At 40.4% G+C, this 22,030-nt stretch overlaps 1 long non-coding RNA gene across 3 annotated transcripts; it reads right to left on the reverse strand.

Annotated features, from left to right (window-relative positions):
- Positions 1 to 3,076: 3,076 nt before the first annotated feature.
- Positions 3,077 to 21,992, reverse strand: LOC109692116 (uncharacterized). 3 transcript variants are annotated; one of them, XR_012439058.1, is made up of 6 exons: positions 21,799 to 21,992; positions 13,171 to 13,460; positions 10,445 to 10,625; positions 9,018 to 9,096; positions 5,316 to 5,410; positions 3,077 to 4,133 (listed from the first exon to the last, which is right to left on the reverse strand). It is a non-coding gene; the product is annotated as an uncharacterized lncRNA (long non-coding RNA). The 3 variants fall into 3 exon arrangements; XR_012439057.1 differs by lacking the exon at positions 13,171 to 13,460 and having other exon boundaries at positions 21,799 to 21,973; XR_002212919.2 differs by lacking the exons at positions 5,316 to 5,410; positions 13,171 to 13,460 and having other exon boundaries at positions 21,799 to 21,970.
- Positions 21,993 to 22,030: the final 38 nt, after the last annotated feature.

Raw genomic sequence — 22,030 nt, forward strand, 5'->3', positions numbered from 1 at the left:
AGTGTGACACACCATAAGAAGGTAAGAAGGGGACTAAGGTAAGAAGGGGACTAAGGTAAAAAGGAGAAAAATGGACGGGATGAACCAATTAGGGCTATAATACCTGTATACATGGAATTGTCACAATGAAATGCTCTGTACAGATATCTTAAACAAACAAAAATGTCTTTTGCAAAAACAGAGAATAGGAAGGTAAAACAGGTCCTGTGTGGTGGTTAGCACCAGTGTGGGGGGAAGGACATAAGGACAGGGTATAGGAGGGTGAATGTGGTGGAATATTATGCACTCATGTATGAAGATGAAAAAGTGAGACATATTGAAACTATTCCAGGAATGGGGGTGGGGGGTTAGATAAAGGAGAAGGATGGAGGGATGAGTTCAACTATGATATACTGTAAGAATGTTGGTAAATGTCACAATAAACCCCCAGTACAACAACATGATAAAAAATGGTTAGAAAAATTTCTTTACTATTAGGCAAATGTTCAAATTTTAAAGAAAGCTAATTTGTCTGCTTATATATGAAGAATAAAAATCACTGGACTTGTAAAATAATTTTTTAAAATAATAAAAATTTTTAAAAAGCATGACAGAAAGTATTTCAGTAGCCAAAATAGAAAGAAAACAACAAAGAGAATGATGGAGGGGTGAATTCAACTATGATATACTGTAAGAACTTGTGTAAGTGTCACAATGCACCCCAGTACTACAACAAGGAGAGAGAGAGAGAGAGAAAAAAAACACCACCACCACAAAGGAAAGCAAGCTTTGTTGGAAATAATAACTAACTTCCTGCACTAAAAAGCAAAAAGAAATATACATTCATCTAGACTTAAGAAACATGAAAATATAGAAGTCAACAGAGTGCATGTCCATAATTCCAGCACTCAGGAAACTGAGGCAGGAGGATCATGATTTTAAGTCTGGACTGGAGGGCTGCATAGCAAGACCTTGTCTCACAAAATGAACAAACAAACAAACAAACAAAAATATCTGGAAATCAGCAACTAAGTAAGTTCTGGCTATATCCTGGCACATTAAAAAGCAAAAAAGAACTTTGAATTAAGTTATCAAAATATGAAAAGGACTCTCACATTGATGACAGGTCATCAGTAACTTCAGTTTCCACTGAGATCAGAATTTCAGCTAAAACACAGTGGATTCATTTCTTGTGAGACTTGTTACTTATTGAAATTCATTCCTAAGAAAAGAATGGTATTATCTTCTCTGCCAGCCTTTAAGTGGGGTAAAGCCCTCATTTCTAGGACAAGTCTGGTGCCAGCATCCCTTAGCGGAGGGACTAGAAGACGGCTAAACTCCTCTCAGCCTGGATTCTGTAATCTGGGAAAGTGCAGGCGCTGTCTTGGCTCCAGGTGCATTAACTGACTACCAGAGCCACCCCTCTGATAAGAAAGGGATTTTTCCAAACAGAGAACATGAAGCAAGAATGTTTCTCTTTGCTTTGACATTGTTGGAAAAAAACAGAAATTCAAAAAAATTGCCTCTCAATATTCTCTTTCGAAGATGCTTCTAAAGAGACTTGGAAGGCGTTTGGTCAGGTGGATGTTACAGCTGGTATTATCTTACTCTGAATTATTTATCCCCTCTAAGTGGTAAGAAAAAGTATTCTTCTGAAGAGCCATGGGACGAGAATTTAGCACGTAGGTGAAAGTAGAGTTTGAGCTCTTAGGAAAGAAGCTATTAGGAAAAAAAAAATAGATTGATCCCTTTTAAACTCACTTGCCTAGTGCTGGTGGCTCATGCCAATAATCCTAGCTGCTTGGGAGGCTGAGATGGAAGGATCGAGGTTCAAGACCAGCCAGGGCAAATAGTTCAAAAGACCCCATCTCCAAAATAACCAGAGAAAAATTAACTGGAGGTGTGGCTCAAGCAGTAGAGTGAATGCTTTGCATGTGTGAAGCTGAGTTCAAACCCCAGAACCACCAAAAAAAAAAGTAAATTTACATTCCTACTTCATTCCAGGAGGAATTTACAGCTGAATTTTTGACAATGACCAAAATTTTAGCTCTCAAATCCAAGGTAATAGTAGTTTATTACTTAGTAATATAGAGGAGAAAGAATTCTTGAACAATATTTTGAAGCCTATAATCAGACTAGTGCTCCAAATTCTGGAAGTACAGTACAGAACAGTAATGCTCTCTGGTTTTTTTTTTGCTAGATAATACCACATTCCATTTAAGTATATGAACAAGCCAGATATTTCATTTGATTTTTAAAAATTTATTTATTTCTTTATTATATAATTTTACATTTTAGAGATATAGAAACAGACTCCATATATCTGCCAGGACTCTTGCTATTGAAGGTCTGCAAAGCACCCACTACGGGGTCAGTAGCTCATGCCTATAACCCTAGCTACTTGGGGAGTTAGAGATCAGGTTCAAGGCAAGCCCAGGCAAAAAGTGAGACCCTATCTCAAAAATACCAAAAAGACTGATGGAGTGGCTGGATTAGTAGAGTGCCTGCCAAGCAAGTGTGAGGCTCTGAGTTCAAACCTTAGTATCATCCCCCCCAAAAAAGAAAATTCACTGATGGGTGGATTTACCCTGCCTGAGATGCTACAGGTCCTCCAGCAGCTCTTTTATTTCACTGGAGATTGTGGCCTGTGGTACCCCAAGTCTATCACGCCTGCTTCATTTGTTAGTGAAGACACAAAAGGAAAGTCATCCCTTAATGGCTACCCTGAAGTACAGTTTGTACAGGAAAGACAGTTTCTTAAAAACTTTTGTAAGGTTTTAGAATTACAGATTGGTTCCTTAGCATCCTCCAAAGGTAACCCAAAGAAGTTTTTGTTTTGTCATTATGAAATCTACTCACATATAAAATAAAGAAAAATAAGGCCAGGCAAAATTGTTACTGACTACCTTCAATTTCCCCATAAGAAATGAAACAGCTCCGCCTCTTAGTGGCAAGCCACTATGGTGATTTTAAAATAAATGGAAAGGTAAAATAAATACCAAATATTTTAGCAACTAGATAAAAAATTAAATTTTTTAAGGATAATATACACATACAGATTGATACTTGCCTATTTATAGAAATCAAACAAGGTAAATTATATCATCCATATTAAACATTTATTTGATTCAGGAAAGGAAGCATCTGCACATTTCTCAGAATCTAATCCAAGACCAGAAATGTTTTAGTGCCTTTTTTGAGCTATTGCTTTAGGGATAATGCAAGTACAAATGGCACTCCTGTCTGGAACGACTACCTTCCAACAGCCAGGCTCAGGCTCACAGTGCAAGCTGTGTGTCCCACCCTGCAAAAAGTGCAGTAACCCTGGGCACAGGGACCAGGATGTTAGGAGAACACCAGGGGCCAGGAGCTCACTTTAGCTGTTTTCTGATCCAAAGAGAATCCGCAAGTGGCGCCTGCTAACAGCTTTCTTTACCCTGACAGCCATTCATTACGTCAGCCTAAACCCAAATCGCTATCACTTTGTTGGTAGTTTGCAAGACTGTTAAATTCTTGCGAGTCATTCAGGTATTTCTGAAATGCCAGATACTGCCATAGTGTTGGCCACACAAAGACAAAAAAACTAGGGTGGCTGTCCTCAAGGAATTTGTAATAGGGTGGCTGAGGCAGACAGGGTGATGGGCTCTGATAAAGCTCTAGTGCCATTATTCTTCTTCCAAAAAGATTATTCTCTTCCTCACTCCCCTCCTGCCCCTCTCCTCTCCTGATCCTCCTTTCATCCTCCTCCTTCCCTCCTCCTCCTCCTCCTCCTTAACCTTCTCCTCCTCTTTCTTCTTCCTCTCTCTCTCTCTCTCTCACCTGCACCACATACTTTTAGCTTATTTTTCAGGTAGGGTTTTGCACTTTTGCTTGGCCAGACTTGGGCCACCATCCCCCTACCTACACCTCCTGCTGGGATTACACGTGTGTACCACCACACCTGGCTCAAAATAATTATTGTATTTTAACACTGAGGAAAAAAAGCACATATCCCATTTTGCTATAAGAGCAGATAACCACCTCTCCCAGCCTTTGCTTAAGCATAATCTCCATGGGAAGCAAACACAACTACATCCTGGGCTCTCGACATAAACGTGGCCATTATACAGTGGTCCCTCTTTATCTGCAGTTTCGATTTCTGTGGTTGGAGTTACCTGCAATCAGACACAGACAAAAAACGTTATTATGGTGCAAGGGGGAATTAAGGTAGTTTGAGAGATGAGAGACCACATTTGTATAGTTATTACAGTATATTATTATAAATTGTCCTATTTTATTACTGTTGTTAATATCTTACTGTGCCTAATTTATAGTGTAAAATTTCTTGTAGGCATGTGTGTGTGCGTGGTAGATGAGGATCCAGTGGTGTCTGGACCTAAGACCCAATGGGGTCTTAGGATGACTGTCTAGCTTCTGATGCCTCCTGACAGCAGATTAGCCCTGCTACATGTCTGCTGGCCTCATCATATCAGGGTCTCTCTTCCCCACTTTAGAATTCAGGCGCAGGTCACAACTGATTCACCAATACTGAAAGGATTTAAAGATGCACCTATACAGTCATTGGTTTTCTAACTTTTGCTTTTTAAGCCCCAGATTCTGCTTTAAATGAAATCACACAGGGGTGGGGGCAGGGGGGAGAAATGAACCAAGCCTTGTATGCACATATGAATAATAAAAGAAAAATGAAAAAAAATGAAATCACACTTTGTTATAAAACCAAAGTCTGCTGCTGGTGCTTGCTGTTTTCTGGGCACTTATACAGGCCTTTTACTTTTTTTTTTTGTGGTACTGGGGTTTGAACTCAGAGCCTACGCCTTGAGCCTCTCCACCAGCCCTTTTTTGTGATGGTTTTCTTTCGAGATGGGGTCTCTCAGAACTATTTCCTTGGGCTGGCTATGAACTGTGACTCTCCTGATCTCTGCTTCCTAACTAGCTAGGGTTACAGGTGTGAGCCTATTTTTCATAACACTGACTTCCAGGACAAAACTTTAAAAAAAAAAAAAAAGATCTTTATAAAATTTCAAGCAAAAGCATGTGTTCATACTTTATTTATTTATTTATTTTGGTGTGACCGGGATTGGAACTCAAGGCTTTGCACTTGGGCATTCCACCCCTTGAGCCACACCTCCAGTCCATTTTGCTCTGTTTATTTTGGAGACAGGGGTCTTGCAAACTATTTGCTTAGGCTGGCCTTGAACTGTGACCCTCTGATCTCAGCCTCCCAAGTAGCTAGCATTATAGGTGTGAGGCACAGTGCCCAGCTGGTTCATACTCTTTAAGAACAAATAGTATGCTTGGTTCATGTGATAATAGCTTACATTTTATAATGCTCTTACCTTTTGGGAGAGTTTTTCCATCAATCATTTCAGATTTTTGTGAGCTGTGTCCCCTCCAATCTTAATGCAATCATTTTTAATTTCATGTTCTATGTCTAAGAGGAAAATTTGACATTATGGTATTTCTGTGGAATTCTCTCGCTGTTTCAGTAGGATTGCCTTTCAACTAAGCAAATCTCTTTAAACAAATACCAGTTAGTAGCTATTTTTTTTCAGTCCAGTTATCCTATACTGATTGATCCATCTGTGTGCAATAAAGTAATTAATCAATATATCAACATACGCTGTAGTGAAGAAGAAACCCCTAATTCTTTATAAGTACTTTTATACAATCTTGAAGACTGTATATAATCTATTTTAACAGTCATTTTAATCCTCACAGCATATTATTATACTGTCAAACTGAAATTTAAGAACTTTTTGCAACCTGCCTTGATTACTGCTAATATTTGTCACCGTTAAAGGATTGTAACCCTATGATAGCCAGTCACAGGGTGAAGGAAGGAGCAAGAATGCAATCCGCTAAATTGGATTAAATTGTTAATCCACAATAATGAATGTGTTCCTATCCACGTTCAGATTTGAAAGTGCAGAAGGTTTTTGAGACGCAGCACACAATGAGAAGTCAGAAATGGAAAGGCGTTCAGCCTGCAGTGAATCACCGCATAACACGGGAAAAATAGAAACACCCACGGATTGCATTATTTTAAGAAAAAAGCTCCCTTTATCTTACAGTAGAGAACAGTAATGTGGGGAAAAGGATGGGAAAATGAGGCCGTCTTCTTGAAAGGAAAATAATTTAATATGAATGCTCTTCAGTCTTGAACTTTTACAGGTAACTCTAAGAAATTACCTTGTTGAGATAAACTATTAAAGCCAATAACTTTGTTTCTTTATTCCCACATTTAGACATACTTTTTTTACTGTAGGAGATGCAAATAAACAAAGAGAAAAAAAGAAAACCCATCATAGGCCCATTTTTCAGAAATAAGTGCTATTAACACTTTTAGTGTCATTATTGAGATGGACACACAATTCACCCATTAAAAAGTCTTAATTTTAGTCGGGCACTGGTGGCTCATGTCCATAATCCTAGCTAAGGAGACCGAGATCAGGAGGATGGTGGTTTGAGACAGCCCAGGTGAATAGTTTGCAAGACCCTATGTCCAAAATAACCCGAGCAAAAAGGACTGGTGGCGTGGCTCAAGTGGTAGAGTTTCTGCTGTGTAAGCGTGAAGCCCTGAATTCAAACCCCAGTCTCGCCCTTAAAAAAACAAAGTCATAATTTCAATATATTTTCAGGGTGTTTTCAGAGTTGCACAACCACCATTACCTAATTTTAGAACATTTTATCTCCTTTTCCCTAGCACATTCCCCTATTATTTAGCAAATACTAACCTACTTTCTGAACATCTTATCACAATAGAATTGCAGTCTGTGGTCTTTTGTAACTGGGTCCCTTAACTTAGCACAGTGCTTTCATGATTTACCCATGTTGCTGCATGCATCAGTACTTGACTTTTTATTGCTGAATAGCATTCCATTGTATGCATTCAGCACTTTTATCAGGGACAGTGGGTTGTTTCCACTTGCTGACTGTTGTGAATACTCATGTAGAAGTTTGGGTTGAAAATTTGTTTTCAAGTATCTTGGAATCTGGGTCACATGATAACTATATTTAACATGTTGAGGAACTGCTGCATTATTTTGCAAAATGGCTGTACTATTTATGATTTTGTGTTCCCATCAGCAATATATGAAGGTTCTAAATTCTTCCAACACTATCTATAGATAGATAAAGAGAGAGACAGAGAGACAAAGACAGACAGAGAGAAGGAGGACAGGGAGAGTGTTATTCCAGTGGGTGTAAAGTGCTATGTCAATTTATTTAGGTTTGCATTTCCCTAATAACTCATGATGCCGAGCACTTTGTCATATACTTATTAGTTACTTGTATATCTTCTATACAAAATGCCTTCTCAAATTCTTTGCCCTTTTTAAAATTGAGTCATTTTTCTCTTTATTATTGAGTCATAAAACTTCTTTATATATTCTGGATACAAGTCTCATCACATTGTAAGTTATTTCTCTTGCTCTGTGATTGTCTTTGACTTTCTTGGTGATAGCATTTTGCAGCACAAAAGTTCTTAATTTAATGAAGTCCAACTTTCTGATATTTACTTTTGTGTCATTGCTTTTGATGTATCTAAGAAGGTTTTGCCTAACCCAACGTGGTGAGGATTACTCCTACCTTTTCTTCAAAGAGTTTCCTTATTTCAGCCTGTGATCCACTTTGAGATATCTTAATGTATGGTGTGAAGTAGGGGGTTCAGCCTTACTCTTTTGCATGTGACCATCCAGTCACCCAGCATCAATTGTTAAAAACGTTATTCTTTACCCCCATTGAATTATCTAGACACCCCTGTTGAAAATCAGTTGACTGTAAGAGTTCATTTCTGGACTTTGAATTGTATTCCTTTGATCTGTATATCTATCTTTATGTAACTATTGCTAATTGTTGCCTGAATTTTCTTTATCTTTTCCCATCCTATAGATTTATACATATTTATTTCATCAAAACAGTGGTACCAAGCTAACATGTTTGGCCTGCTTTTTCCTTAGATATTATATATTCAATGTAATTTTAAATGGTTGCATTATATTCCATTGTACAGGTGTAGAATGATTAATGTTTCCTTACTGTTGAATGTTTGGTCTGTTATAAGAGTAACATTATTTTCAAATAATACAATTTTCAAATATTACCTTGTTTACCTCAATAATTATACATTTAAGAAACAAAATTTAGAATGATAGTGCCAGACATTTATGGGTTTTTTTTTGTTTTTGTTTTTTTTTGGTACTGATGGTAGAACACAGGGCTTTGCGTATTCTAGGCAGGTACTTTATTACTTGAACTACTTAAAGCCCTTTTTGCTTTAGTTACTTCTGAGTTAGGGTCCTACAGTTATGCCCAGACTGGCCTGGACCTCTGTCCTCCTATTTATGCTTCCCATGGAAAGCCAGAGAGACAGGCACTTATCAGTACACCCAGCTATTGGTTGTCTTGCTTTTTGCCTGAGTTGGCCTTGAACTCCTGATATCCACCTCCCAAGTAGCTGAGATTATAGGAGTGACCCACCACTCAGTTTAGGTATTCATATTTTTAGCCACTTGATGTATGCTACCATTGAATTACTTGTCTAGGAACGTACAAGAGAAGAGCTTCAGCTTCCTTTTACATGTACTGAAACTGGGTATTACCACTTAATAATCTTCACCAATATTGACTTCATATTTTATTAATGACTTATAAAAGAGAAACATCTCAAGCCCAGAACTTTTTTTTTTTGGTGGTGCTGCTGTTTAAACTAAGGGCCTCAAGCTTCCTAGGCAGCTGCTCTACTACCTAAGCCATGTCCCTGGATCAAACCCAGGACTTTTTGATAAGTTGGTTAAAAGTCAAAAAACTGGACTGACGGCATGGCTCAAGCAGCAGAATGCCTGCTTAGCAAGTGTAAGGTCCTGAGGTCAAACCCCAGTGCTGCCAAAGGAAAAAAAAGTCAAATAACCAATTATTTCCCATGTTTTAAAAATGTCAAAGTTTATTTATTTCTTATGAGGTATTACTGATTTTACCCCACATGATTAATTGCCATTAAAAGAAGACATTTCAAATGAAGCAACCAATGAGATACAGACCTGTGGAGTCAGGTGGGTTCCATGGGGAGCCCATATGCATCATTACTGTATATGGATGTGGTCACCAGCTATGTCAGTCCTGAAAATAAATGGGATCAGTGTATTTGATTATAGTCATGATGACCACCTTACATAGACTGATACCTAAAATGGAAGACTCAGGGGTTGTGTACTCTCCTTTGTTTGTTTTGCCTTACTAATAAACTTTCTTGGTGTCTACCATGATATGTCCGAAAATTCTTTTTTTTTCTGAAATCACAAATTTGGTGCCCTCAGGTGAGGTAGAGGCCTCTTCCAAGAGCCTCATTGGTTCTAGTTACATTGCCACCATCCTCTGTCCTTCTGGGACCCCCTTCTCCAGTTCTCTCGCTGCAATAACTCTTGACTTCATTAAGAACTTCATCCACAGAGTCTACCATTTTCCCAATTATAATCCAGGACCATGTGTTCACATCCATCTGACTAATGTCCATAAAGATGTTTATAATTATTCTCTTGCAAACACCCTTGCCCCTCTTTCCTGAGGTTGCCCTGCTGTACTCATCAGGAAGCCTCCAGTTCAGTATACCCCTCAGCCTACCCACTATGGCCTGCACTACAGCCCTAACTGTTGTTCAGTGGTCTTGTTCAATGTGTCTATTGGTCTTTAAATTCATGGTCCTGAATCTCAACTGAGTGCCTGGCATGCTTGAGAATTCTATATACTTCTTGGAATGTTCTTTTTCCCGCTCTTTAAATAGACTAATTCATACCTTTGTATTTTCAAATATTTTAAACATACTACCTCTCTCCAACCCCAATTGTAATCTTACCCTTACCTGTACTTTTTGACCATAAAATAAAAAATAAAAGCAGACAAGGACCACAACCAACTTTGTACATACCCATTATGAGCTACCTTGTTGTAGGAACGTGACCTCCCTTTTTTTTTTTTTTTGGTGGCACTGGGACTTGAACTCAGGGCATCAGGCTTGCTAGGCAGGTGCTTTACCACTGGAGCCACTCACTCTGACCTCACATCTCTAAGGACTTTGCTCTGGCAGTGATTCCCTCTTGTTTTGCCTCTATCGTCAGTCTCCCTTTCTCATGGTTTATTTCCACCAGCAAACAATATGCCATGAGTGTTTCTATCTTAAAAGAAAAAAAATTATCTTGATTTCATATGTCTCTCTAGGCCCAATTCAGCTGTTCCCGTCCCTAACTGAACTTTTTTTTTTTTTGGCAGCACTGGCCTCACGTTTGCTAGGCAGGCACCCTTAGCGCTTGAGCCACTCCACCAGCCCTGTTCTAGGAAACTGAACTTCTCGAGTTGACCATCATGACTGACTAACCTTTGACCTCACATTTTGTCCTCAGTTCATTTCCCAAGACAACTCTTGTCCAAGTCACTGATAGCATCCGTGTTACCAGACACAATGGCCACTTACCCGTTGTTATTTCACTTCACTATCTGAGCAGTGTTAGACACATTCCCTCTTGGCTCATAGGACAAAACAACGTCTGGGTTTTTCTTCTTCAGTGAAGTCTGTTTTCAGACCTGTTGTGGATTCTTCCTCTCTAGGAGTAAGTGCTGGAGTGCTGAAGTCTGTCCAGGCCCTTCTCTTCTCTCTGTGCAAGGGAAATATTCTCAGTGCAGTCCTCTCCTTCCTCCCTCCCTTCCTCCCTTCCTTCCTTCCTTCCTTCCAGACAGGATCTCATTGGCCTATGCTGCCTTCCAACTCGTGATCCTCCTGCCTCCGCCTCCTCAGGTATGCGCCACCATGCCTGGCTCAGCTCTGAGGCTTTAAATGTCACTTATAAACTTCTAAAAGAGGTTGGGGAAGTAGGTAATTTTCCATCTTTATGCAATCACAAATTGAAATTTAAAAAATCTAAGGGAGAGAAGACCACAATTAATTAGGGTGCTTTCTTATTCGAGACCAAGCTTAATCCTGATACCTAGAGATAACTTGAATTTACTGGGCCAAAAAGGGAAAGGGAGGGAAGGAAAGAAGGGAGGGAGAGAGGGAGGAAGGGAGGGAGGGAGGAAAGGAGGGAGGGAGGGAGGGAGGAAGGAAGGAAGGAAGGAGAGAAGAAAAGAAGGAGGGAGGGAGGAAGGAGAGAGAAAGAAGGAAGGAAGGAAGGAAGGAAGAAGGAAGGAAGGAAGGAGAGGAGAAAAGAAGGAGGGAGGGAGGAAGGAGAGAGAAAGAAGGAAGGAAGGAATGAAGGAGGGAGGAAGGAAGAAGAGGAGAGGAGAAAAGAAGGAGGGAGGGAAGGAGAGAAAGAAGGAAGGAACGAAGGAAGAAGGAAGGAAGGAAGGAGAGGAGAAAAGGAGGGAGGGAGGAAGGAGAGAGAAAGAAGGAAGGAAGGAATGAAGGAAGAAGGAAGGAAGGAAGGAGAGGAGAAAAGAAGGAGGGAGGGAGGAAGGAGAGAGAAAGAAGGAAGGAACGAAGGAAGGAAGGAGGAAGGAAGAAGAGGAGAGGAGAAAAGAAGGAGGGAGGGAGGAAGGAGAGAGAAAGAAGGAAGGAAGGAATGAAGGAAGGAAGGAAGAAGAGAGGAGAAAAGAAGGAGGGAGGGAGGAAGGAGAGAGAAAGAAGGAAGGAAGGAACGAAGGAGGAAGGAAGGAAGGAGAGGAGAAAAGGAGGAGGGAGGGAGGAAGGAGAGAGAGAAGGAAGGAAGAAGGAAGAAGAGGAGAGGAGAAAAGAAGGAGGGAGGGAGGAAGGAGAGAGAAAGAAGGAAGGAACGAAGGAAGAAGGAAGGAAGGAGAGGAGAAAAGGAGGGAGGGAGGAAGGAGAAAGAAGGAAGGAAGGAACGAAGGAAGAAGGAAGGAAGGAGAGGAGAAAAGGAGGGAGGGAGGAAGGAGAGAGAAAGAAGGAAGGAACGAAGGAAGGAGGAAGGAAGGAAGGAGAGAGGAGAAAAGAAGGAGGGAGGGAGGAAGGAGAGAGAAGAAGGAAGGAACGAAGGAAGGAGGAAGGAAGAAGAGAGGAGAAAAGGAGGGAGGGAGGAAGGAGAGAGAAAGAAGGAAGGAACGAAGGAAGGAGGAAGGAAGGAAGGAGAGGAGAAAAGGAGGGAGGGAGGAAGGAGAGAGAAAGAAGGAAGGAACGAAGGAAGGAGGAAGGAAGGAAGGAGAGGAGAAAAGAAGGAGGGAGGGAGGAAGGAGAGAGAAGGAAGGAAGGAACGAAGGAAGGAGGAAGGAAGGAAGGAGAGGAGAAAAGGAGGGAGGGAGGAAGGAGAGAGAAAGAAGGAAGGGTTCTAGGAGGGCAGACAGAACAGGATCCCTCAGTAAAGGAATCAGCCTCCAGTAGGAAGAAAGTCATATCCACTATTGGCACAGTGGGAAAGAGGAGAGAGTCCCTGACACTACAGGAAGATTTGAGATTTTTTTTTTAAGGTGCTGAGGTTCAAACCCACAGCCTCATACATGCTAGGCAAATGCTCTACCACTGACCTACATCCCCAAAGGTTGGTTTTTGGAACAGGGTCTTGTTATGTAGCTTGGGTTGACCTTGAACTTGCTATGTGGCTGAGGCTGCCCTGGAGCTTGCCATCCTTCTGTCTCAGCATCCCAAGTGCTGGGACTACAGGCATGTACCACAATGCCTGGATAAAACATTCTCTTGCCTTGGCTTCTTTTTGTCTATGAAATAAAAGGCAAGGTTCTTGGCTCAGAGGGAGGGAGTGGGTCAGGGGAATCTAGGGAAAGGGACCCTTGAGCCTTGTGAGGATTTAAGATAATTGTCTCTACAGAGAACAATAGGCTTGTTGAGAGCCCATTTATAGTGATAATTATGAATTTATGGAGGGGGGTGGGGAATGCAGCAGAGATGAGTCATGACTTTTTTGGTTCAAATCCAGGCTCAGCCAGGAAGTGGTTATCTGGCCTCAGACAAGTTAAACTTTGTACTTTCCCCATTTGTAAAATAAGAGCTCGTCCATTTATTTAACAAATATTAATTAAGTGCCTACTATGTGTCAGGTATAGTCTTTTTGGGGGGGGGGGCGGAGAATAGAGCCCAAAACAAGAAAAAGTCTCTTCCTTCATGAAGCTCTTTATAGTTGCCCCTCCCTTTTAGGTTGTTAGGGGAGTTATAGGTGATGTTGATTTCCTAAATTTTAAGGCATACACTTTTCTTTTTTATACATTTTAAATCTCTGAAGTTGGGATTCAGCTTACCATCAATGGCATATTAATTAGCAATGTGCTTTCTTCCTCACTGCCAGAGTAATGGTGCCTCTCATAGGCAATGGAGTTTCAGATTCAATAAAAGTACGATCATACATGTAAAGTCTTAATTACACATCAGGAAGGCATCCACTGCAGCACTTGTAATAGCAAAGAACTGGAAACAGATCAAGTACTTATGGACGGGAGGCTGGAGCTGTGGCGCTGACATGCCACAGAGCACTGGGAGTAATGAAGGATAATCCTACACGCTGCGGGGAAGTAGTGTCCAGGATGTAATGCTGAGTGAAAAAAGATGGAGGAAAGTGTCACTCTATTGCTCTTTTTATATAAAAGGCAGGTGTATATATTTGTACACAAATATAAAATATTTGCATGTAGTTTTAAAGTTGGAATGAAAAATGGACAAAAAATTTAATTAGATTTTTAAATAATTTAAGTAGCTTATGGGGGATGGGAAGAAGAAAGAAGAAGGGTCTGGAATAAAAGCTAAAATTTTCAGAATGTACACAGTTTTGTAGATTTGATTTCAAACCATGTAAGTGTTTATATTATTATAAGAAAATATTAAATCAACATGGAAAAGAAAAGAAATTCCCAAAAAATGAAAAGCTAAAGGAAACAAATGATCTCATCTTTGTTTTGACTGAGTGACAACTGGGTAGAACAGTTGTTTTTGTGTTTGATTTTTGGTGGTATTGGGATTTGAACTCATGCCTTATACTTGCTAGACAAATACTTTAACACTTAAGCCACACCCCCAGCTTATTTTGCAGAGTTTTAAAATACACTACTTTACCTATCCATCCTCACTGGGATACATCTAGGATCTAAAAAAAAATTAAATGTTTCCAGTAGTATGAATATTAATAATTTTGTTATTGTATTCTGAAGCTTTTTTATGTATTATAAAAAAGTATATGTCTTAGAAACCAAGACTAAATGTAAGAGAAAAGTAATCCAAAATAAAGTCAAAGTTAAATAAAAAAATCTTATAATTTGTAAGATTTATAATAATCTAAATTTGAATTGAATGAACTAATAAAGTTTTTTTTCCTACAGAAAGAGAGAGAGTCTTAGCTCTGTCCATTAAAAAGGCTGAGTTGATAACCAATTTAATAGCAATTAGCATCTCTCATGCTGAGATGGTGGCCTCTAAATCCCATTTTCTGTTAAGGGAACCAGAAACCTAGAGTTCAGGTAGAAATGGTGCTTCCCAGTCTGCTTCAAAAACATGTAAAATGAGCCTGGAGCAGGAACACAAGAGAACAGTCAAAGAGTGTTACAATCGTGTCAGAGACCTTGGAACCAACTTAAGATAGTCCTACTGTCAAAACTGGGACAATTTCAGTTTCAGAAGGAATGGTAAGAGCAATGAACTGAAATGCAAAAATATGTTGAAATCTAGGCTGGAGGTGTGGCTTAAGAGGTAGAGCACCTGTTTAGCAAGTGCAAAGCACAGAGTTCAAACCTTAGTACTACACACACATGCCCCCACACAAAATTGAAACCTTGGCTTCACTGTGATTAAAGAAAAAGGCTCGTGGTCACCTTTGAAGGACACTAGAGAACATACTCCTCAGACCCCCGGTCACAAAGCACCACGTTGTCAGTAGATCTCATTCCTTGACCAGCCTTGTCTTAGTACTAGTACATTTCTGACTTCAGTGAAATAGCTCAGGCTATGGTTGAAGTGCTGAAATCACCTTCATAGTACAGAATCTCAGATAAGATGGAAAAGGAAGACAGAACATGCAGACAGAAAACAGAGAAATTAACAGACTTGTGGTCTCAATGTTGTTGAAAAAAAATCATGGTGGAAGAAGTTGGACAAGAAAAACTAGAAGAGAAGGAGGTCGTTTCCAGATAAAAGAATATTTGAGTCAGGCACCTGTCTGTAATCCCAGCACTCTGGAGGATTCCAAGTTCAAGACTAGTTTGGGCTGCTTGCAGAGACTCTATCTTAAAACAACAGCAACAACAAAGAATTTTTGAATTGGTGCTCTCAATTTGTTCACTGCTGAGAAATTTAGAGTAATCTTGGAATACCCTTAGATGCTTTTTTTTTTTTTTAGGGTTTAATGTTCCAGCAACATGCTTCATCTTGAAAGGGAAAATGCAGCACAGTATCTTCTCCTCTGGAGAATTAACACAAATTGACAGCAGGTTTGTAAATATGCTGACGCTCCTAGCTCTCATGTGGTGCCTTCAGAATGTAGCAGCCTTGCAATGTTGAATCTAAAAGCTAGAACTAGAAAGTAAACTGAAAGACCAGAAAACTAGCCACTCCTTCCACACACACCTCCTTGTAGATGGGAAGTTACAAGGATAAAGAGACATAGAAGGGCTCTCTGCATCTTCCTTCTCCTCTGAGATTATAAGAAGTTGCAAATATGGGTAGAGACAGAAAAATGAAAGGCATATCCATCAAAAGGTAGTCCTAAATACCTATTGTGCTCGTGTTTTGGGTAGGCCTAGATTCAATCTCCATGCTTTAAAATAATAAACAGCACCCATCTTAGCAGCCGAGAACCACTGTCTAATGATTAGGGGTTGCTAGATGACCTGACCACCACGATTCCCCAGCTCAAAAAGTATAGACTACAGACAAGGAACACCATTTTGAGTCTTTATTCCCATTTCCTGTTTGGGGAGCAGGAACTCTGTTCTTCCCTCGTTTCCCTTCTTTTCCCTACTTTATCCTGTTATACTAAAATAAATCCTTGTTGAAACTTCCCTCTTCTGAATTTTCTTGTTTTGAGACACCTTGAAGTTCTTTTCATGTTTGTAGATCTCAGGGTACCTGTCATTTTGCTTGGAAACTGTGACAGTCCCAGTCTATTTTTTCTAACCATTGCATCACTCACATCTTTGTGAGTTTAAGTTTTAGAATGAATGTAGAGTTATAAAATAGACCTACTCTTAATTAGGCATCTCTTGATTTGACATTCCAGAAGCTTCACTGTCAAGAGTTATGTATCTCCGTGAACGTACCTATACCAGGAGTTGAGGCAGTAAAGAATAATATTGATCACTGAGCTCTTAACTCCAAAATGTCTATGAGATTAGTAGGAAGATATTTCTAAAGTTATTGAAGTATTGATCACTATTGTATTCAATCCATCTCTACAAAAGCCTCTATCATCACATTGTACTACAAAGCTATGAGTGCAGGTTGAACTTGAGTATCACCAGGTCTCCTTCTCCTTCATCTTCCACATCTAATCAGTCAGGAAGAGCTACCAACGCTTCTTTCTGCATATGTCTTGATTCTACATGTCTGAGCTGCCTACCTAGTTTCCCTACCTTGACTTCCCCCCTACAATCTGTTCTCATATTTTAGCTTCCCCTTCCATCTTTTCTCCAGATTGTAGCATGAATGAGGAACACATCTTTATTGCTGTATGCCACTGAGCTGTAGGGGCCATTCATTACCTTAGCGTAACTTGACCCGAGTTGACAGATACCTAATGTCTTTCAGTTCCTTGGATTTGCCATGCTATGACTTTGGGCCTTTCTTCCTCTTGTCTTTCCTGTTTTAATTGTTTCAATTCCTCTTTAGCCTTTATGTTTCAATTTAGATGTCATCATCTCTGGAGAACTTACCGTGATCCCTTATGTCTGGCTTAGATGCCCATCCCAGATATTCCTGTGCCATCCTGTACTGTCCCTAGGATGGAATTTACCTGGAATTGTTTCTCTCCCTTCCTCTGCTATAAGGCAGAGATTATGACTTTCTTTTTCATCATTATATTCCCAGGTCCAGTACATGGTAGATGGCATGATTCTGCTAAATGAGTGAATTATTCAATTTTTGGAATTCAAAATCTCAGTCACAGTACTTACCTGGAAAAGGTATTCAAAGCAGAAAGTAATAGGGGGCCAAGTTCTAGTCTGATTCATGTGATGACATGAGTAGAAAAAATTTCAATGGTACGTCTAATGCGATCAATTTGTGCTTTCCTGTCTTCACCTTGATGTAAATTTATACAAGCTTTCATAGCCTCATATATTAAAAGAGTAAGGAGCAGCTCCATGCTAATGGGTCTGAGTCTGAAGGTGGCAGAGATGAAAGAATGTTAGGCATTATTATTTCTGTACGTGTCTGAACAGCACCGAGAGCAACATACAGGTCAGTTCACATCATTGCTGCATTTCCTGTTCTAAGACAGAGCTTACGGCAGACACTTGGAGAGATGTGGAGTATGGACGCATTCCGCCACTCTTGTCTAACTGAGTCACTCCTGGATATTTTCCTGTCCCTCCCTCCCATACAGCACAATACACAGGAAGAAGGCATTAGTAATGCTATCTCAGATTTCCATGTGAACATTACAGGTGAGGTTTTCTACGATCCAACAACTCAAAGACCACCATAAACCATTTTGGTGAAGAAAACAGAAATAGAAGTTTAGATTAATTAGACTGTCCTCAGGTAAGGCCTATGGGAAATCTGAATCCAAATTTTTTTTTTTATTAGAGAGAGCACAGTGGGGTAGAGCCATCTGTGAGACCTGAGTGGTTCTGAGGCTTGACTTATTAGCTCTGAATAGTGAAGGGTTCAATGTGAAGTATCAGGCTTTATCCAGCCTAATAGTGAATAATTTACAAGCAGAAATGAACTGCAACTCACTAGGCCGGGCACTAAGGAAGAATCATTCCACACATCAAGAACTTTCCAATTGTTCCCCTAATATGAATGGGAGGAGCCAAGGTTCAAGGCTTCTGTGAGAGCACCAAGGCAAGTTGGGAACACATTTCAGCTTGAGTGTTTTCTCAGCTTTCCGAAGGACTGGGAAGTACTAGGAACACTGAAATGGAGGCTGGAGTCATGTCCCTTGACTGAAAATTAGATGGACATGGCTGTAGATTCTACAGAAATAAGAGCTTAGAGGCAGTGTAGTAGTGAATTGAGGAGGCAGACCCGGGCTTAAAGTCCTACAGTGCCACCGGCTACTTGTGTGACCTGGGCAAGTTGCTTAGGTGCCCTAACCTGTTTCTTCTTTAGTACAATGGAATAAAATGCCTACTTCAGGTGATTATACTAAGAACTAAACACGACAATATTTATAAAATATTACTTAGCCATACAGAGGTCTTCAAGGAAGAACTGGACGGCCCTGTAAGGTAAGCCCCTGTCCTGAAAACCTTCCATAAGTCAGCTGGTCATGTAGTAGGTGCTGGGAGATGGTAACACCTGCAGGTGCGTGGAGAGTGGCAGGGGGATTGACTGGACTCTGGTGAGTGCATTCAGATCTAAGATTCTATGATATATTAAGGTTTAAGTTGCTTTACAAATACTGACCTAAATACAATCAATGGCCCTCAATGACACAAAACTACAATGCTAGGACTGCAGAGGAAAATGGATAAATCACAATTTTAATGAGGGAGTGACTGATCCATTTTATCTATGAATGGGTGAGAAGTATTGACAGGCAAATCTGAATGTGAACCTTAGTAAGGATGTAGAAAATCTGATCGGCCAGGCTTGCTTTATTTGACACCCATTGTTGTACCTATATGAATAAACCTTCTTCATCCTTTTTTTAAAATTATTATTAAATTTGTTTGTTTGAGACTGTCTCAATATGTACACAAGGTTGGCCTGGAACTCACGATCCTCCTGTTTCAGGCTCCTGGGCAGTAGGTTCCAGACATGCATCGCCACACCCAGCTATCATTCTTTTTCTATGTTCTTCATGATGTAGAAATAATGCATTTCCAAACATAATCACACCAAGACTTTATTTATTTTGAAACTGACAAGTTGATTCTTAAAATGGATATGGAAAATCAAAGCCCAAGAAGAGTCAAGGCACTTGTTTGTTTTGAGACAGGGTCTCAGTATGTAGTCCAGGCTGGTCTCAAACTTGTGACCTTCCTGCCTCAGCCTCCTAAGTGCTGGGATTAGAGGCATGTACCAACATACAGCATGACACTCTTTTTTTTTTAAATGATGGTACAGGGTTGAACTCAGGGCCCTGCACTTTCTAATTAGGTGCTCTACCACTTGAGCCACTTTGCCAGCCCTTTTTATGTTATTTTTGAGACAGTCTCACTTTAGGTCCAGGCCAGCCTGGACCATGATCCTCCTGTTTGTCCTTCACCATGTAGCTGGGATGACAGGTGTTTACCACCAAGTCCAGTTATTGGTTGAGATGGGGTCTCATGAACTTTTGCTTAGGCTGGCCTCAAACAGCAATCCTCCCAGTCTCAACCTCCCAAGTAGCTAGGGTTACAGGCTAGGATTACCCCGCCCCACTGGGCAAGACATTCTTAATGTGGGGGAACTTGCTCAACCAGATAGCAAAACCTTTAATAAAGCTGTAATCAAGACAGGATGGTATTTTGGCACAGGGATAGAAAACTGGGAAAAGAACAGTGAGTCCTGAAACAGACTTGGGCATTGTGGAATCTTGCTATACGACCAAAAATTTCCTTAAGGACCACTCAAGAAAGAATACTATTTAATACATGATATTTGGACAAGTGACTAGCCATTTGGAAAACAAAATAGATTCTTATTTCATATCAGACACAAACCAATGATTAAACCATGAAAAGAAAAACTTTTAAACTTTTTCAAAAATTCTATAATACCTTCCGGACTTTACAGTAGGCAAGGATTTTTTTGAACACCAAATTGCTTGCTACAAAAGAAGAGACTGACAATTCGATTACATTAAATTTGAGAACTTTTGTTCATCAAAAGTCCTGCATGCTGGCACATGCCAGTAATCCCAGCACTTAGGCAGGAGGGTCATGTGTTTGAGTCTAGCCTGGGCTACATAGAGAGACTCTGTCTCAAAAAAAAAAAAAAAAAAAAGAAAGACCCTGGACTGGATCCTAGATTGGGTGGGGTTGGGGCAGGGGAGTGTGGGGGTCGGTTTCTAAAGACCTTTTTGGAACAACTGGCAAAATTTTACTCAAGACTTATGTAATAGCTATTTGTATGACATCAATGCTAAAACACCTAAATTTGAGCATTGATCTGTGCAGTCACGAAAGAATATCTTTGTTTCCATAGGCATGTGCTATAATTAATTTACTTTCCAATTGTTCAACAATAAATCCTTTTTATACACAAATACAGCAAACTGTGAAACTATGTGAAGAGCACAAAAAAATATATATGAACACTACATTAGTCATGAATTTTTTTTATAAGTTTGATTTTTTTTTTCCCCCAAAAGTTTTTTAAAGGCTGGGTGCAGTGGCTCAAAGCTGTAATCCTAGCTTCACAATAATATACTTCACAACAATACAAGCTACAGGAAGCTAAGAAAGGGTTAACAAGGCCAAGGGTTCAAAGAGATCTTGTTGAAGGCAAGGGCAGAGAGCTGATAAAATGCAGAGAGTCACTGGAGGTGGTTAGATAAGATACTAGTAAGAATCCAGTCACAGAGCTGTTGAGGCTGGTGTGTCAAAATGCAGACCTAAGGCTGACAGAGATCAGGAGGATCAAGGTTTGAAAGCAGCCCAGGCAAATAGTTCCAGGGACCTTATCTTAAAGATACCTAACACAAAACAGGAGTGGAGGTAGCAAGTGTGAGGCCCTGACTTCAAACCCCAGTGCCACAAAAAAAAAAAAAAGAAAAATAAGCAGATCTAGTTCAAGGAGCAAAGCTGGTTCAAAATGTAGTGCTAATTCCAGGCTTACAGGATCAGGAGGGCAACCCAAGTGGATCACATCAAGCCAGGCATAGAGCTGAGTCCCAGGTCAGCTGAAGCCTGGGATGACCGTACTCCAGAGTTATGTGTTCCTCCTTTCATATGATGCAGGTGAGGCGATTGCATTATTCCTAGGTCTGGTATGTTGAGTTCATGGGCCTGGCATTTTTGATATGGGTTTGATACACCCACATGTCCACGTGTTTCTGAGTTAGTTTGATAAATTCATGGGTAGTAATTTTTATTTATGTAAATAATTTGTCAGTCTGTCCCACAGTTTGTGCAGGACATATTTACTTGTACAAACAAGATGTAGAGTCATGTTGCCTCACCATTTGCACTCAAAATGGAGCACCCTGCTGTTTTATAAAATGGAGTCCCTCAGGACAGGCACAGCCTGATCTCCCCAAGCACAAAAAGAACACAAAAGAACATATCGTTTACAGATGCATCCAAAATGCATTCACTAAAAATGGCAAGAACATTCAAACAGAACTCAGGATAACAGTGGTGGAGAAACGGGCGAGGGGTAGAATCCAGGAGATGCAGAAATGCTAACTGCTGATTATGTTATGAAGTCACACTTTTGTCTTACTACAGTGCTTTAAATCATGTTTGTTAAATATGCTGTTTTGTAAGCATCAATAAATATTTAAAAATTCTTAAGACAACCCAGAATATTTCCAGTCATTAACCTTTAGTTCCTTCCTTGCATTCCGTTTTCTCCCCACCCCCTTAACTTCTCAACACACACACACCCCAGGAAGCTTCTGGGACAAGCGACTCCAGAGGAACTGTATGTGTGTGTGGGGGGGGGGGGTGATAGAAATAGTTATCCAAATGTTTATCAAATATTAAGCGTAGTTTAATTTTGCACCATTTTTGCCAACCAAAAACAGAATGGGGGTTTTCGGGCCCCGCGGGAACTCCGCCCGTCCTTCTTACCCTCAAGATCCCACTTTCCGAGGGCGCCGGGCTCGCGCGCCACCCTCTTGCGTCTTTCCGGGCGGGCTGATTTTGTCACCAGTCCCCGCCTACTCCATTACGTAAATTCTTCCAAAAGAATCGCCACTCCCGCGCGTCCAAACGGAATCTGCTTGGGCTCGCAAGGCTGGGTGCCCTACATTCACCGTGCTGGAGCGGCGGAAGGGGCGGGGGAAGCGCGAAGTCCCGCCCA

Source organism: Castor canadensis, chromosome 11, assembly GCF_047511655.1.
Source record: "Castor canadensis chromosome 11, mCasCan1.hap1v2, whole genome shotgun sequence".
NCBI classification, from domain to species: Eukaryota; Metazoa; Chordata; class Mammalia; order Rodentia; family Castoridae; genus Castor; species Castor canadensis.